The sequence below is a fragment of the Rhinolophus sinicus genome, linkage group LG05, assembly GCF_036562045.2.
Source record: "Rhinolophus sinicus isolate RSC01 linkage group LG05, ASM3656204v1, whole genome shotgun sequence".
NCBI classification, from domain to species: domain Eukaryota; kingdom Metazoa; phylum Chordata; class Mammalia; order Chiroptera; family Rhinolophidae; genus Rhinolophus; species Rhinolophus sinicus.
Window position 1 is genome coordinate 66,519,822 of NC_133755.1, and position 18,377 is coordinate 66,538,198.

General features: G+C 44.8%; 1 protein-coding gene across 8 annotated transcripts in view; it reads right to left on the reverse strand.

Annotated features, from left to right (window-relative positions):
- The window catches only part of AFF3 (ALF transcription elongation factor 3), a 543,284-nt gene that overhangs the window by 110,442 nt on the left and 414,465 nt on the right, over positions 1-18,377 (reverse strand). The gene's annotated exons all lie outside the window — the stretch shown is intronic.

Below are 18,377 nucleotides of genomic sequence, written 5' to 3' on the forward strand. Positions count from 1 at the left end.
TTTATATAGAAAACCCTAAAGACTCCACCAAAAAACTATCAGAAACGATAAATGAATACAATAAAGTTGCTGGTTACAAAATCAATGCACAAAAATCCATTGTATTCCTATATACTAACAATGAAATTTCAGAAAAAGAAATGAAAAAACACACCCCACAAAAAACAACAACACAGTTCCTTTTGCAATTGCAACAAAAAAGAATAAAATACCTAGGAATAAACTTAACAAAGGACATGAAGGACCTATACACTGAAAACTATAAGACATTCTTAAAAGAAATTGAAGACACAAAGAAATGGACAGACATTCCGTGTTCATGGACTGGAAGAATCAACATAGTTAAAATATCCATATTACCCAAAGCAATAAACAGATTTAATGCAAGCCCCATCAAAAATCCCAATGGTATTTTTTTAAGAAATAGACAAAAAATCATCAGATTTGTATGGAATCACAAAAGACCCCAAATAGCCAAAGTAACTCTACAAAAAAAAAAGAACAAGGCTGGAGGTATCATACTCTCTGACTTCAATTTGTACTACAAAGTTGCAAAAATCAGACACACAGACCAATGGAACAGAATTGAAAATCCAGATATAAACCCACATATATACTAGCAGATAATTTTCGACCCAGAAACCAAAAACATACAATGGAGAAAAGAAAGCCTAGCCTCTTCAATAAATGATGTTGGGCAAATTGGAAAGCACACCCAAAAGTATGAAACTAGACTGCTATCTGTCACCATATACCAAAATTAACTCAATATGAATTGAAGACCTAAACATAAGACCTGAAACAATAAACTGCATAGAAGAAAGCATAGGTAGGTACTAAATTTATGGACCTTGGGTTCAACGAGGATTTTATAAATTTGACCTCAAAGGCAAGGGAAGTAAAAGCAAAAATAAATGAATGGGACTATGTCAAACGAAAAACATCTGCACAGAAAAAGAAACAGTCAACAAAACAAGAAGGCAACCAACCGAATGGGAAAATATATTTTCAAATGATACTTCCAATAAGGGGCTAATATCCAAAATATATAAAGAACTGGTACAACTCAACAACAAAAAAACACAAACCATCCAATTAAAAATGCGCAGAAGACCTGAACAGACACTTCTCCCAAGAAAACATACAACGGCCAACAGATATATGAAAAAATGCTCAACTTCACTAGCTATTAGGGGAATATAAATCAAAACCACAATGAGCTATCGCCTCACACCTGTTAGAATGGTTATCACCAATAAGACAACAACAAGTGTTGGAGAGGCTGTGGAGAAAAAGAAACCTTCAATACACTGTTGGTGGGAATGTAAATTGGTACAGCCACTATGGAAAACAGTATGGAGGTTCCTCAAAAAACTAAGAATAGAATTATCATATGACCCAGCAACCCCAGTCTTGGGTATCTACCCCCAAAAAATCTGAAAACACTTATCTGTAAAGACCTGTATGTACCCTGATGTTCACTGCAGCCTTATTTATGGTGGCCAAGACATGGAAACAACCAAATTGTCCTTTAATAGATGAATGGATAAAGAAGATATTGTATATATACACAATAGAATACTACTTGGCCACTACTGCCGTTTGCGACAACATGGATGGATCTTAAGATTATTATGCTAAGCAAAATAAGTCAGACAGAAATAGTCAAGAACAATATGACTTCATTCATATGTGGGACACAAAACTGAAAGCAACAAAGGAACAAGACTAACAAACAAATAAGCAAGAACTCATAGACACAGACAACAGTTTAGTGCTTACCAGAGGGTAAGGTGGGGAGGCCGGTGGTAGAAGAGGGTACAGGGTGTCACATAAATGGTGATGGAAGGAGAACTGACTCTGGATGGTGAACATCCAATGAAATATATAGATGATGTGTTATAGAAATGCACACTTGAAACCTATATAACTTTACTAACCAATGTCACCCTAATAAATTTAATAAAAAATTTGTTCCTTTTAAGTCCCTTTCCTCTGATGCAGTTAGAAGTAACAAATTGCCACATCATGAAAGTTAACCTTCACAATAGGATAAGATGGTCTGCTTCAAGAATCTGAGGCTAAAAAACTTAAACAGGTGCTTTTCCTTGTGACGTTTAATTCTACAACTATGTGCTCAGTGTTTTCCATCTGGTAGGTGCTGGGCTATGTCTCCACTTCCATTTATGGTAAACAGAACAAGAGGTCAAGAATGATGCCGAGAGGTGAAACACAATACACTTGAGTGTGAGAAGCAGCTGCTTAGGTCTTCCACCAGCCAGAGATCTGGAGAAGACATCTGCCCAAAGATTCTGCTGGATGAGGAAAACCAAATAGGAGGGAACTTTCTGGAAAACTTCTGAAGGCAACTCCCTAGTGCTCCGTGCATCCCTCAGATTCATTCTGGCAAAGCATAGTTTTGGGTCCATCAAAGTTAAAAGTGAAAAAAGAAATAAAACTTCAAACCCTATTATTTCATGATAAAATGATATTCTTATCAGCATTGCTGGATTGTTTCTTTATAGAATAGTAGTTTTCAGATTAAGTCATTTCAGAAGAAATCTCACTCAGAAGTGCACTCTATATATAACACAAATGCAGGGCTGTTCTGTCGGGGGCGGGGGGAGTCCATTTCTCAGAGACCTCTGGGCGCCAGGGTTCGGTCTGAAGGTCACTTAGCCCATGTACTTAAAACACTCACTGTTCTCCTTGAAGTCACCTTCCAAAGACTGTCCCCTAAAATGTGCCTCGATTCCTTTAAAAGCCAATTATAGGACTATTATCACTATATTCCTCTGAATAATTTTATAAGTCATTTCAGTGACTTTTGGGGTGCATGTGGGGTAAAGACCTGCCAGGGTGAGGCATGGGACGAGTTCTGCCCCAATTGGCTGCGTGTTTGGGGCAAGTCATTTAACTTCCTCAGTCCCGGTCCCATAAAATGTTACGAATATTTCCCTATTTGTAAAATAAAGGTGATTCTGGGTAATCTCTAACGTCCAATCCTGCTTTAGATTCCATGAGTCTAGGAAATACATTTGCCCCCTATTTTGTAAAATAGGAAAACTCCTGCATTGTTCTAGAGAGCACACGGGGGATTGCTGAGCACTTCTGGGGTACCACTAAGGCCTTAACCATTAGGACGCTTTATCTGTATCCCCATGGGCTACGACTCTTCTACCAGTAGGGAGAAGTATCGCTCTCTTATTATTTAACCACAAACAAACAAACAAACAAACAAAACATTAGCAAAGACTGCAGAGCTGTATCCCCAATTGCTCTTTACCTGCTGGCGTGCCATTCATTTCCCTTAAGACCTTATACACTGGGCTTCAAAGATAAGCGACATCGTGGGGATTTACTGGAGCACGGTTTGGGAAGAACCCAGGAAGGGGACTGTGTTTTCTTTATCCGTGAGTCCCTGGTGACTAGCACAGTGATGACACAGGGTACAATGCATTTGCTGGCTGGGTTGGGGCACCTTCCCCAAGACTATTTTCCTACCAAAAGGTACACATACATGCCTTTCTGATGAAAAACACCAGAGGAGCAGGGCAGTTTCTTGCCTCCACCCCTCACTCCCTCTCTTGGGGTAAACTGCCCACTGCAATTTGGTTTAACCTCACGGCCTGCCCTGTGAGCACAGGCTGTTCTAAGTGTGGGTGGTCTCATCTGTGGGTAGGAAAAGGGAGCAGGACACACAATCGCCATTCACAACCCCCTTGCTGTTACACGGAAGTCATGTCGAGGCTGACTGAGACGTTTTCTCTTTATACAGGAATCGCGTACACAGATTTCAAGGCCGCTGGAAACCCCAGCAGCCCCAAAGCAAGGGACCTTGTGACCCAGCCGTGTGACTTGGTCACCACATGAAGCTGGCATTGCTGAAAGTAACCACAACAGTAAAAACAATGTGCAAGGGTTTCTTCTAAGGAAGGGAGTACAGCTGAGTTTTGTTTCTTGTAAGCATGCTCTAAATGTGTACGTAGACACATAAACGCATGTCTGGTGGAATCTCACACTGCCTCTCACGGCCCCTGACCTCAGGCGAGTTGCATCTGTGAGCTTCGGCTTTGTCATTTCTGTAGTGAGACTCATCTACGTGGTCATCGTTTCCAGAAGAAAAGCAGATGTCCACCATGCCTTGTGAACAGCAATCACTCTGTCACTGAATTCTGGCTGAGATCCAGAAACAGAGGATCAAATGGAAAACGACTCTGTATTCAAGAGAGACTTCAAGAGAAGTTGGAATCCAATGAAACGTCAGAACCTCTCGGAATTCGAGCAAATGGTAACGGAAACGGTAAGCCAAACAGACACACACCCATCCCACAACAATCTTGGATGTGGCTATTCCAACACAGGCAACGCAGGCCTGGGATAGACAGTCACTGCCACTCTGAGACCCCAAACCCGACAGACACCCTGCCGAAGTAAGGGAGGCTTAGGCCATCTGAGTACGGGGCCCTGCCACTCCGCTTTGTTCTGACGGTCACAGCAGAGCAACTTCCAAAGCACAGCGCTACTTCCCATTCACCATGCTCTTCAACTCTGGTCTAACGTTCACAACGCGCCCACTTTTAATGCTGGAAACATGTAAGTGGCCTCTGAGGGAGCCCGGGATGCTGAATTGTATCTGCGGTTATAGCTGAACAATAAAACATGGTTAGAGAAGAAAAGAGAAGAATGGTGACACCCACGGCAGCCTAAGAACTGTCAGGGTTTGGTGTGTGGCACGTGGACTGAGGCCGTGGGTCAACACACATCAGTGGCACTGCTGTCATTGTGCCCCCAACTCCAATTTCACCCACTTGACAACATTTTTATCGTTTGTCTATTTCTAGAAGGAAACAGATTGGCATAGGTATATTAAACAAGAACAAACAACAAATAAAGTTGTAAAACCAAGAGGAAAAGAAAATGCAAGTAAAGGTAGGTTAGGCCATTGGATGGGTAGGCATCCGGGGATCTCTGAGGCCATTTTTGAAAAAAGGCAAAGGCTGATGTTCAGAAGGGCCGGGGACAGTTTGGGATGGGTCATCTGCACATAAGGGCATAGCCTGTGCTTTGGCACCACACTGGCTCGTGTGGGCATCCTGCTACACTCCCATATCTGAGCACCACCAGCCTTCCCTGGAGGATGGCACCCATCCGGAGCCACACCCCTTTCATGTTCCCTTAGCCCCTCCCCTTCATGCCCCTGACAGCCCTCAGAGATGACTCATCTCCCATCAAATAGTAGCAGCTCTCAAGGTTGAATGGATATTTGGGCCAGGCTTGCTAAGCGCTTTCTAGATGTGCCCTCATTCACTCCCCACAGCAACTCCTCTGAGGTGGGCAGCAGGCTTGGCAGTCAGACTGCCCAGGTTGAGTCCCAGCTCTGCTACTCAACTAGCTGAGACTGCACACCTGCCTCCAAGGGTTTTCCAGAGAAACCACTGCACAGTCATTGGAATGAACTTAGCACAGAACCTGGCACGGGGTAAGCATTCAACAGATGCTCGTTTTCATTAACTTTCCTCTTTCACCATTGAGGGTGATGCCTTAGAGCTTTTAAGACACTTGCATGGGTTTCTTAAATTTAGGCAACAAAGTTGTTGAGGAGATGAAGATGTTTCTGTAATAAAGCCTTAAACGAAGCCATTTGCTCGACTTTCAGGCCCTTTTGCAAAGAAAAGATGATGTTCGGTAGAGGCTGTGGAGGGGGAATGTAATTTAGGTTATAATTGCTGCCATGATTGGTTGATCTGATGTAACTTGGCCTGAGTGCACAGGAGATCTGCCCAGGGAGCCAGTGGTCAGCCACGTGGCCAGGAGTCCGTCAGCAGGACACACTGTCTGATGACAACAAGGACATTGGAATAAAATAGACATTAAGATCGAACCTTGAGAATTCAGGCCAGAGAGCAGAGGTGCAGCCAGCAGTGCAGAGCTCCTGGACTCATGCCCTGAACGCCTGAGGAGCTGTCCGACCGCTGTCAGGAGCACGCCACGTCAGGGCCGGCCTGTGACTTCCCAGTGGAGTTTGCACCAGGCAACCAGACCGGAGACATGTAAAGGGCTCAAGCAGGATTTTGTTTAAATTAAATTTATTGGGGTGACATTGGTTAGTGAAATTACATAGGTTTCAGGTGTACAATTCTGTGATACATCATCTATATATCACATTGTGTGTTCACCACCCAGAGTCAGTTCTCCTTCCGTCACCATATATTTGACCTGCTTTATGCTTTTCTACCTCCGCCTCCTCCTTTATCCTCTGGTAACCATTATATTGCTGTCTGTGTCTATGAGTTTTGGTGCTTTCAGTTTTATATCCCATATATGAGTGAAATCATATGGTTCTCAATTTTTTCTAACTGATTTCACTTAGCATGATAATCTCAAGCAGGATTTAAAAAAAATGCAGTTAGGTGATGGAGATTCCATCCACTTTTCACGGGGGAACTATGTTAGATAATAGTTTCTTAACATTATTGTTCCAGGCACATTATAATACCACCCCTTCCTCATCCATCCCATTCCCCCCAAAATACAACTGGTGTAAAGGGTCAAAAAGTTTCTGAATGGTCTTAGTTTTCACGGAGGGAGAGAGGGCCTTGCATGAACTGTGTAGAGGGAAGGGTGTGATGGGAGACTGCTCAGAAGAAATCAAGTATAAATACTTCCCCTTGTAGTCTGCCAAGGGCCACGTCAGGGGGACCGCTCTCTGAAAGTGGAAGATGAGTGGAAACTCTGCCTCACCACCAATGGTAGAATCAGCATGCAAGCTCCTAAGCATTTCCTCACTCACTCATGTGGGTGGCAGGAACCTGTCCATGGAAAGCATCTGTCTCCCAGGGCTGGCTCCCCTCACACACTACATTCAAACCATCATTGCCATTCTAGCCATTTTTAAGTGCCTTAAAAGTGTGAAGCTCTGACATACCTAAGAGAACCCAACTGCGTCATCTGAAGATAATCTTCCTTCACTAGCTCTCAGGAAGGGAGGAACCCAATACTATCCTTGCAACTTTAATATTCGATTATGGTAACGTCCCCATGCGTTACTATTTTTTAATTAAGCAATAGACAAATTGATGTTATAGCTGGTGCTATCATTTTTGAGGCCCGAGGTTTCTCAGGAAACAGAAATAGTAGCCTGCCTTTAACAGATGGCCAGCTGCTTCTCACGCGCTTTTATGTCTTACACAAGTATTGCAAACAGGCACTTTACCTACCTGCGGATGTAATGGCAGTCATTTCACAGAGCAGCAGTTTTTAATTAATATGATTTCCCTGGAATTCTTTGTCATTTGGGTCCCTTATCAGCTGTGAATCGTTTAGTTCTTGAAAGTTCATTTCATTTTGCTATATCTTAGTGGCTTTTTAAAAATATGAATTTTAATTGGGTTGTTTGATTTGATTTGCAGATTTGTTTCTACAGCAGGTGCCATTACTATCTCCGCCTATTTGAGATTTAAAGCCAGAGACAAAATGTTTATGACTCCCCATTAAACATTTTCATATGCAAATATCTATTCTGGCCATTAGCAGTGCATGACAGCCTATTCGTTATGCAAGTACACCCCTCTGAAGGGATTCCCCAAGCCACCGTCTCCACTGCTTGGAACACAGGAGGGAAAGTTATAAAACTCATTTCATTCTTTCTGGAGTCCACTGCTCCGGGTCAGTGCTACCATCTCCCAGGGTTTGTTTTCATAAACGGTGACCACCTTCCTCTCTGCATTTGTTCAGAAGAGTTTAGTTCATGCAATTCCAGTTAACTGGGAACCGGAAAGGCTAGGATAGGCTTGCACTGGAGGTTGGTGATCTAGTGTGTCCAAGACTCATGAAGTTATTTCGTCTGGAAGCCAATGGAGCAATCAGGAACAGGACAAAGGGGTGGTCTAGGTGACCTTGGAGTTCCCGACTCTGGTGTTCTCCCATCCAGGTTGTCATATCTACATCTTCTGAGGCAATGGTGGTGCACAGGGAGATGGCATTTGCTCACACTTATCTCCTTCCTGAACTCCCTCTACAGGATCTGTTCTGGTTGTCGATGAAATCACAAAGGATCTCCTGATTCTGGCCAAAGTCTCCCTGGGTGAAGGTGCACTGTGTCTCTTCTATGACTTGTTTTTACTTAAGGACAGTAAGTTCCAATGGTCCTTTTCTCCCACTTAAAGGCTGAGTCCACCTGCCACCCTCTGCACAGGCCCGTCTTCACTGGTGGACAGGATTTCATTTCCAACCACTTAAGACCCTTGAAGAAGGCAGCCTTATTTAGGAAACCTGCCAAATGCTGGTGAGATACAGAAAGAACATGTGTCCTCGAAATTGTAATCAAGCAACGGCCTTTCTCAATGGTACCCGATTCTAGTATATTAAAATAAACAGAAATCAAAGGAAAATGAAACTCACTAATAAAAAGACACGGTCAACGGCAGTAGAGTGTGGGGTGGTGGAATGAGTGCTGAAATGGCAGCCAGTAGGCTGGCCAGCATTTCAGTCTGAGTTCTGTCCCTAACTAGTTCTGGGAACTTAGGAAAACCATTTAATCTCTCTGGACATCATTTCTGTATCTCCAAAATTGAAGTGTGGATAAAATGAACTCTACAGCCTCTTGTTGCTCTGAATTCCAAGGCTTTGTACCTTTACTAATGGGTGCAACATTGGGGAAAACTTCTGGAGTATTAGCAGGGACACTGATACAACTAACAGGTTGGAATTTGAGTAAATGGCCCAAGAACCAGTACTGGGAGTCAAGGGCCTGGGATGAAGTCCTGTCACTTCCTTAAGCTCTCACTTCCTCATTTGTCAGGTGAGACATTTCAAATGGTTGTTCTAAAAATTATAGAGAACATGGACATGGCGGTGCTTTTAGATGCTCGAGTCCTATATAAATACAGAGGGTTTGACCACTTTATGGAAAACTTTCCCATGCGATATGGTGTGCAGGAGAGCACCTCTCCTTCAGGCACCAGCATTGTAACTGTGTAATGCTCAAGGCTTCCTGGAGACCAAGAGCAAGGGCAGTAACTAGACTGCAGCCCAGTGCCTCTGTGCCAGGTGGCACACAGATGGACCTGGGAGATGGTGCCAGCTTCCCACCTGGGCTGGAAACCAGGAAACTGTTCCTTCCTCCGTTACAAATGAACCAACTGGCTTTAGGTATTCTCTAGACTCTTTCTTATCATAGTGAAAGGTGACCCCAAACACACATCTAACAGCTTTTGGATAGTTTAAAAAACTACATTCATCTTTTTCTTTTCTCCTAAGAGGATCAACACATGAAATCAGATGACATATAAGAAAATGGTGAACAGACCAACAGAGCAATTTGCTGAGGCCCCTGAGGAGCCGTCACCAAGTTCCACCAGAAGTAGATGTTCTCTCAGACACTGTGTCTGTGTGATCCTTCATCCTTTCCAAACACCACCAGGAAGACACATTTAGGAAAGCATGATGTCACAAAATACTCTTCAAGGTAACTGAAATAATAGGTTGGGGGCTAAGTCAGAACCTCCTCAGGAAGTGACCTCTAGTTCCAGTTGCTGGGTGAGCAAAAAGTGCCATAGAAGCATTAGGAGTAAGAGTGAGACCAGCGGGCCTCAGACTTCAGCCTGCTTAGAATCACACAGATGGCTAGGCTTACCCTCAGGGTTTCAGATTCAACAGGTCTGGGGTGGGGGTCCCCCAAATTTGCATTTCTACTAAGTCCCCAGGTGATGCGAAGGCTGCTGGCGCAGAGGCCACACTTTGAGAACTACTGGACTAGGCCATAACCTCCTGCCCACAAGGGTTTATTACATGAGGGGTCAGCCACTTAAAGGAGCTAAATCTTGCCAACAACCACACGAGTGAGCCTGGAAATGGGTCTTTCCCCAGGCAAGCATTGAGGGGACCGCAGCCCCAGCTGACACCTTGATGGCAGCCTTGTGAGAGACCCTGAGCCAGAAGACCCAGTTAAACGACACTCAGATTCTGGACCCACAGAAACTGAAGGATACTAACATTTGGGGGTGATTTGTTAGGCATCAACAGGTAAAATGGATATGCTGGTGGGTGGTATTAAATATCCAGTGTGATGCCAACTGGTTGAGCTAAAGCATTCACCGCCATCATTCAAACGGTCCAACACAAGTATAATGGGAGCCTAATAGAAAATTAAAATTTTATAATAGCCGTATTAAAAAGAGTAAAAAGAAATAGGTAAAATTAATTTTAAGAATGTTTTACTTAAGTCCACCTATCATTTCCACAGGATAACACCCACATTTCCAGTGCTCAACAGCCTCATGCGGCCAGTGGCTCCTGCACTGGACAACACAGGCTCGTACATTTTGCAGGAGGTGAGGGGCATTCAGATCTCCAGGGGGCTTTATGTTTTTCCCACCCCGTCTCAGCCCCTTTCAGTTGTCCCTCTTCTCTACACTTCCTGCCTAATGGGGTGCACTGAACAAGCCTGTGAGAGTAAAGATGCTGGTAACTTAGAGTGTGGAGGAGGTGAAGGAGGAGATCGGAGGCTCTGGACAGAACTGATACAAATGCTTACCCCCTCCCCACCCAGTGATTACTCATGGTGGAGACAGGATATCAAAGGCCAATTCTGTGCCATTGGAATGTGTCAATGACCCATCTTACTTCGAATTCTGCTGACGCAACTTCCTTGTGGCATGGCACTCCACCAATGTACCTGTGAGCTGCTGACTTCACAGAGGAGCTGGAAGGCAGGGACGCACAGCTGCAGGTGGCCTGCAGAAGGGGTATGCTCATGAGCTGCAGGTGGCCTGCAGAAGGGGTATGCTCAGGAAAACAGAACAAAATGGGGGCAGCCTTGCAAATGCCACACCTTGTAAAAGACTGCCTATGTGGCATGGGAAGTCTGTATATTACGGTAGCTCTGATTTATCGCATCCCCAAGTCTCTTAGATGTAGTAAAGACACATCTTACTGAAGTTATTTGAAACATCGTTGGTTTCTTTTGTTTTGTTTTGTTTTGGTCTTGGTTTGTTTTTTGATTTTTAGTTGCGTAGTTTAAAAACTCTGCTGGCTGTTCTTTCACTTGGAATTGCAATTCCGGCTAGGGCACCGAGCAGCCCAGAGGGAACTCTTTGTCTAGGACAAACGGAATGCTGGGCCCTCCTTCCTTGAACATGCCATGACTCTTTCTGCCCAGAAAGATGGAAATATCCACACAATATGACTGTGAAAATATGAAAACGCTCCACCTTTTCCATTTAGGGCAATGCAGTCCATGCTGATAAAGTAGCATTCTCTGAACGTATTAGACTTTAAAATTGGTTCCTCCTGAAGGAATTACAGGGAAAGAGGGCTGTACGTACTCTATCATTTCTACCAAAAAACAACCGAGGCTTTATAGACAGCACGCTTTCTCCTCAAAGATGGTTTTAAAATTCCTGTCCTTATTCCTTACAAGGACTTCTAGAAAATTAGTTTCTGAACTCGATGTTCTTTGGACCCGAGATTTCATTTCTCAGGCTTAATGAATTCAAGTGCCATGTGTGAAAGAACAGGACCCTTTTCTGAGCAGATGCTGGAGGAGAGGTCAGAGGACCCTGAGAGGGAACAAAACATTTTCTTGGTTGCACAGATTCGACAATGGGCATTTCTTTGCTGAAAGCTGTCTGCAGGGTACACTGTACCTAGAGGCGAGCTGAGGTTTGTACATATTTGATTCAAGTCTGTGATGTCAAATATTAATTGCTTGTCAGTCAATTAGTAAGCTGACTGCCCATTCTATTTGCTGATGACTTGCTTATTTAATGGACAACTTTTGAGAGTAAGAATGCATCGACTCTAGAAGGGTCATAGTTAAGATTTGTTCTTTGGTTCACAACACTCGTTTCTGCATTTTTGTGGCTATTGTTATCGACAAGTTAATTGCTAAGACAGCCCCTAATTAAGAGACTTATTTGAACAGATAAATGGTGAGGATTAGAAAAGAGAACCAAGCATAATCTCCTAATTAGCAGATGCATGTACTTCAAGCTACACCAGCCTCACGTGTTGCCGAGGATGGCACAACACCGTGGTCTCTAACCTTTACAGCACACTGGAATCACTTAGGAGCTTTAAAAGGTACTGATGCATGGCTCCCACTCCCATATTCTGGTGTACTAGGTTTGGGGTGTGATCAGGCACCCAGTTGTTAAAGGCTCCTTAGGTTATTGTGGATTACAGCAAAGTTTGGGAACCACTACATAACACAGAATTGGACAGAGAATCTGAAGAGCTGAGGGCCTTGAAAAGCCCTGGCCTTTGGATAAAGTCCCAACTCTGAGCTTTAGTTTGTCTATTAATGGGATGAAAGTTGAGTCCCAAATGAGGCAACAGAGGTGAAAGCAGGCTGTACGCTGTCAAACCTCCTAGGGGTTGCTCAATGAGGGGTGAACATTACCTGGGGTCCTCAAATGCTGATTCATGGGCCTCACCCCACAGATCATGACACCCCACAGATCACTGGCTTGGGATTGGGCCCAGGCACCAGGATTTTGACACGCATCTCATATGATCTGCTATTCAGCCAGAGTTGAGAACCACTGTCTTAATTCCAAGTGAACTATCACCTTCTCCTTAAAGCCAACTCCAATCCACAGCACAGACTTCTCCACATCTCATCTAACTTTGCACAGAACTAGTGCGTTGTACGAGGACTGTCTACCAACTTATCTGCCTCCACCTTCCCTCCACGTTCCACTGAGTAAGGATGCTTCAGGGCAGGGGTGTGTTCCTCCACGCCTAGGATTTCTCTCAGGGACACTCAACTGCCAAATCAAATGGACACCTTTGTTTCTTGGTCTCGTTTAGTCCCTGGTTTATGTGACATGTATGAGACTCTTTCCTTGAAATGTTCCTTGCACAGCTTCTCTAACTTTCAAGGTTCTCTTTTCCTTTGATGAACTTACCCCTTCCCACCCCTGTTCACAAGTTGATGCGATCCCAGGCTCCTGCCCCGGCTCTCTTCCCATCTGTACCTTCTCATCATTTCATCTCCTCCCAAGGATGACAATTCTGACCTCGTCCTCCAAGAGCCAGCTGCACCCTGGGCATCTCTGCCCTATGGCTTCCCATAGGCTAGAGCCCATGTTTTCTTTCACCGGGCATCTTCAGGATCTATTAAAATGCCAGGCATAGAATAACCACACAATACAAGTTTGTTGAGTGAATAAATTAATCACCACTTGGATGTGCCTCCACCTTGATGTGTCCCAAACCAGTGCCCATTATCTCCCTGTTTAAAATCCAGCGTTCACTGCTGAACTCGGTACCCAATGAATGGGCACTGGTCTGTGGTACTGCCACTCACCTGGTTCCTCTCTCTCCTCCTTACGACAATAAAACTCTTAGATGTGTCTGTCCTATTTCTTTTGAACTCAGCTCTTTCTCCATCCTTTACCCCCCGCCCCCGCTTTAGTCCACACTCCCAGGTCTCACTAGAACAGTGTACTGACTCCTCCCTCTCTCCAGTCCTCCCTCCAAGTCTGGTTTCCCATCTTGCTGCCGTTCATCTTCAGTCTAAATTCAGAGTCTCTGCTGCTTCCAAAGGCAAGGCACACCAGGCTCTTAGTGGCTGGGCCTCAGCTCACTGCAGTTGCTACCCTGCCCTAGCCCTTGAACTCAATCCTGGAACAATGCAAACTACGCATAGTTCCACTTGTCTGCATCGCGGCCTGCCTCTCCTGCCTGATAAGCCTCTCTTTCTGCTCCCTATTCTCATCTGTTACCCTTCAAGTGCCATCCCAAAGGGCCTATCTTCTTGGGGCTCAGTGACCTTAATTATAGGTTGGTGCAAAAGTAATTGTGTTTTTTGAAATTCTTTTTAACTTTTAAACCGCAATTACTTTTGCACCAACCTAATAGTTTCCCTCTTTTGTACACATGTCCATTAGTGCATTTGCCACCCTAAGTAATACTTGCCTATCTGCAAGTCTGTCTTAGCTTCCTGACTCCCTGAGGGAAGTATCTGGCCTCAGTCCTTTCTGTGTCCCCAGGGCCTGGAGGACAAAGGTTTTAATTTAATTGAAACAAGCACATACTCCTTCATCACAGGAGCCAAGACCTCAAACAGTACACAAAATGGAATGGAATACATTTAAAATATGCCCATAGTGAGCTGAAAAATGAGCTCAAAATAAGTTCTATAAAAACTTATTTACAAAAACACTTAAATTTATAATAGCCACACATTTTGAAAGCTCATTGTCTATTAACTTCAAAAACAAAAAAGTGGTCAGGCACATTTGCCTACTTCAGAGTCAGACCAACAACGGACGGACACAGGAGAACCCCAAGGCTGCCATGGGCTGAGTGACTAAATGGACACACTCTGCTGTTAAAATTCTCATAGGAAAAGGTGACACGCTCCTTTTTATCCCCATCTTTCCCAGTAAAAGTTTGGCATTTAGCAAATATATTTCGGCAAACACTATCCTAAGACAGTGGAATATATATTTTAAAGAAAATTTGACTTGTGTTTGGAGAGTTTCTACACAGGCTTGGTGGAGTTTCTCTGTTTGGTTTTCTTGGTGGAGAAGGTAGAGCAAGGAGTGAAGACGCCAGCGTGCTGCATGGTGTCGGCAGACAGGTCACGTGTCTGTCTGAATGTCTCGGTGGAGGGACACAGGAATAAGCGACGAAGTTACGTCAGGGATGTGCATTTAATGGCGTCACCCTCACTTTGCTGTCACTTTGTTTGGGGCCTAGCGGACCAATCCCTTAGGAGGGCTGAGGCCCGGCAGGTCGTTTCTCACCAGGTCAGAGGCTCCCTCACTGCCCTTTCTTCACCAAACCAATCGGGTGTTACGGAGGAAATGACGAGTCGCCTTTGTCACGAGAGCTCCATAGAGGAGGCTTCACTGTATCTGTGCCCAATGATTTTCATGAAAACATGCAGACACTACGGTGTAGGTCTTCCTAAAGTGCATGTACCTGCTGAATTTGTGCAGCCTGCGCTTGGGACAGAGTGCTACACCAGTGTCACAGAGGCTCTTGTGCCCTCGTCCCCACCTGGTGTCCAAAATGGTAGTTTCCTGGCTTTCACTGGGCTGCCTTCCCCAAAGGGACCCTTCACCCAAAGCCACAGTCAAAGGACCCAGACTGTGGATGAACTTGGGCACCAGGAAAATCCTCTCCAAAGGGATTTTAGGTGATGACGCTTTGGAAACAATCGAGACCAGTGGTTTATAAACATTTGTTGTTGTGGTTGTTGGCACCCCAACCCTTTCTTCAAAGGAAAACCCATGCATGAGGGCAGGGGCCCCAAGCAAGCCTCATCAGCCACTTACCCCTCGTGCCAGGAAATAGCCCTGGGACAATGCAGGTAGTCACCCTGCCATTAGTGAGAGGGCACAGGACCCTGGGACAAGCCCTGCAGAGCCTGTGAGGGTGTGACTGAATCAGGAGAAAAGTGAACTCAAGGGCAATGCTCTGTAACATAACAGGAGGGCTGTTGGATAGAAGGCAGACATTCAGTTTGAGGGAAGTCTTGTTTCTGGAGGCTATTTAATTGGTGACTAGGGCCCAAGGAAGGATGGACTTCACGTAGTTCACAGGTGTAATCTAAAATGTGAAAGGCTTTAAGGACATTTCTGAATAGCGTTTTCACCCTTCTCGGTGGGAGCTTTAGGAAGCAGTGACTTGTCATCAGCCTCCAGGGCTGGGGCTGAGCCCAGCCGCAGTGACAACGTCAGGACAGCTCTGAGGAAGCACGGGGAGGCTGTGGCTGCTGCTGCCCGGGCCCACACCCCGTCTTAGCTGAGGCCTCCTCCTGCCAAAGGCAGAACACTGCTTACTCTCTTCCCTGCAGGACAGAGGCCCAAGGCACAGAAAAGCCCCAGTGGCTAAATCCCATATCAGCCCTTGCTGGGGTCTCCCATCGGCGCGGGTGCCCCCTGTGGCCTGGGAGACAGGACAGTGAATTCTGCTTGTCCCTCAGATTGGCCCATCTTCAGTAGTATTGTTCATTATTCTCACTCTCCTATCTTATTAATAGCAGCAAGAGTTAGGAAGAGGTTACCAGGCTGTGGAGGACGGAGATGGGGCTGTGGCTGGGATATGCCACAGGACAGGCTGGTGAAGCCTGGAGGAGGTTTCTAGGAGAGGTGAGGCAGGAGCACGGGCCAAATCCTGCAGTGCCGTGTTGTCCTGGGCAGTGCCAGACCTCCTTCCTCTGCATTTGAACTCTACACGCCTTTGAGGGTCCATCCCAAGAACCAAGCCTCTCGGAAGTCTGCCAGACAATCCACCTTCCCCCATCTGCCCTCCTCTCTGATCCCCATCCAGGGGCTGATGTCCTGACTGAGTGCATGGTCTCCTCCCTCCTCTAGCCTTTTGAGGACTGATAGGATGCCTGAAATGCCTCCCTTTGGAGAGTGGGGTGGGACGAAGTAGCAGGTTAAATGCAGCAGGAGGAGACTCTGTGCCACAGCCTCGAGTCTCCTCAGCTTCTCAAGGCTGGAGTGGCCGCTCTCTTGTGCCAGGGACTATGGGGGCTCTGGGCCAGTCTGCATGCCCACCTTTATCACAGCCCTGGTCAGCCTCTTTCTGCTCCCGCCTCACCCCTGCAGGGGAAATGCCTTTTGCGCAAGGCCCATACCATGTTCCCATGCTCATTTCCTTAGTATTTCCAAGCCGAGCATGGGCCCTGGGCAGACCAGGAACCAGATTCCCAACTGAACCAAAGGACAGACTGTTGTGAGATTGCAGAGAAAAGAGCTGGGCGATAGATAAAAGGCAGACATGAAAATTCCATTATTAACTGCAGCTCAAGTCAGTATTAACTGGTAGTAACAGTAACATTATTATACCGAATGGGTAACTTCAAATGTGATTCGGCAAGAAAAACTTGATTTTTCTCTGTGTTTATTTTAGTCGGATTCTTGGAAATGAAGGTTTTTTTCCCCCTAGATATTGCAAAAACTGGATGTGCCATATTGAATTTTTATATGGAAACAGTTTATATCTCACTAGGATTTCTTATCTAGCATCATCATTTACAGTAATTCTATACTTTGTTCTATTAAAGGAAAACAGTTAGACTTTTTGTTTTAGTTTTTTTTTTTTTTTTTTTAAGAAATCAAGGTTATTTCAACCAAATAAAAATTAAAGAGTTGGTGGGTATTACAGTTGGTGGGTATTCTGGATCCTATAATTTGTCAGTCTCAGGTTTACTTCTGGTTCCTGGATAACAGGAAATGGCTACTGTATGCTCCCTGGCATAATTCCTTTTATCCTGTGATATCAAGTACTTCTTTGTGTCTTTCCCTTATTACTGAAAAACAAAGTCATTACTTTTTTTTCAAACAATAAATACGACAGCTAGTGATTTTGGTACCTTATTTATAATCTAAGTTGGGAAATGAGAAAAACACTCAGAACACCTCTTTGATTTCCTACTGCATCACTATTTCCCATGTCATGATGTTTTATATAAAAACCAGCCTTTTTGCTGTGTAAATACATTATCTCTCACTCCTCAATGCTTTTTAGAACTCTCCAGCCAAGAAACTAGAGGTGGATGCTTCAGACTTTCAAAGGATTTTATGGACTCAAGGCCAAATTCTGACTGAAGGAAGACCATTTGGCTGCCCTTGCCCCGGACAGCAGGTGTAAAGACAGGGGCGCAGTTAGTGGGAGCCCTGAGCGGTCAGTCCACGGGCAGCCCAGAGGGCGTCAGGTGCTCTGTGTATAGGTCCTGGGTTACTTCCCAGCATTCTTTACTTGCTTGGTGACCTGGTAGTAATAGTGACTGTCAATTTTCTTCTCTATAAAGGAGCACATAAAATACTCTCTCGGAAGTGTTGTATTTGAAAAACAGTATGTGCACAAAGGCTTTTGTCCTCCCAGGAATAAAACGTTACCATAAGTTGTCATTGGTTCATACGATACACCGCAATCGCAGGACTATGCAATTTATTTATCAAAGCCTTCCATGCACCCTCAAAGGGCATCGCCCTTTCCTACACCCACAAAGCACAGCTCTTTTAACTGATCTAGCACCCTGGGTCGTTTCTGCTGCTAACACTCATAAATTATTTGCTGCCTCCCCTGCTCCATCCTGCCGTTCCACATGCTTGGGGCAACCTTTCCTTCACAAGTTTGGGGTGCCGTTTAGATTTTCAGCCTGTTAAGATTTATTCTGGATAGTGGTTGAATGTTGCCAAAACCGCTTTGGCAACTAGTGAGGAAAAGTACATTTCCGGGCCAGGAGTGGGCATGCATACATATCTCCTCAATGACCTTCAAATCTCCAAAACATCTACTTAAAATAAAACTTTTTAACCCCTTACAGCTTCCTGTAATACAGGAAGTCGCTGACTGCTACACTGGAAAAAGTGCTGTATTTGGAGTTAATTTGAGACTTCTGACTTTGT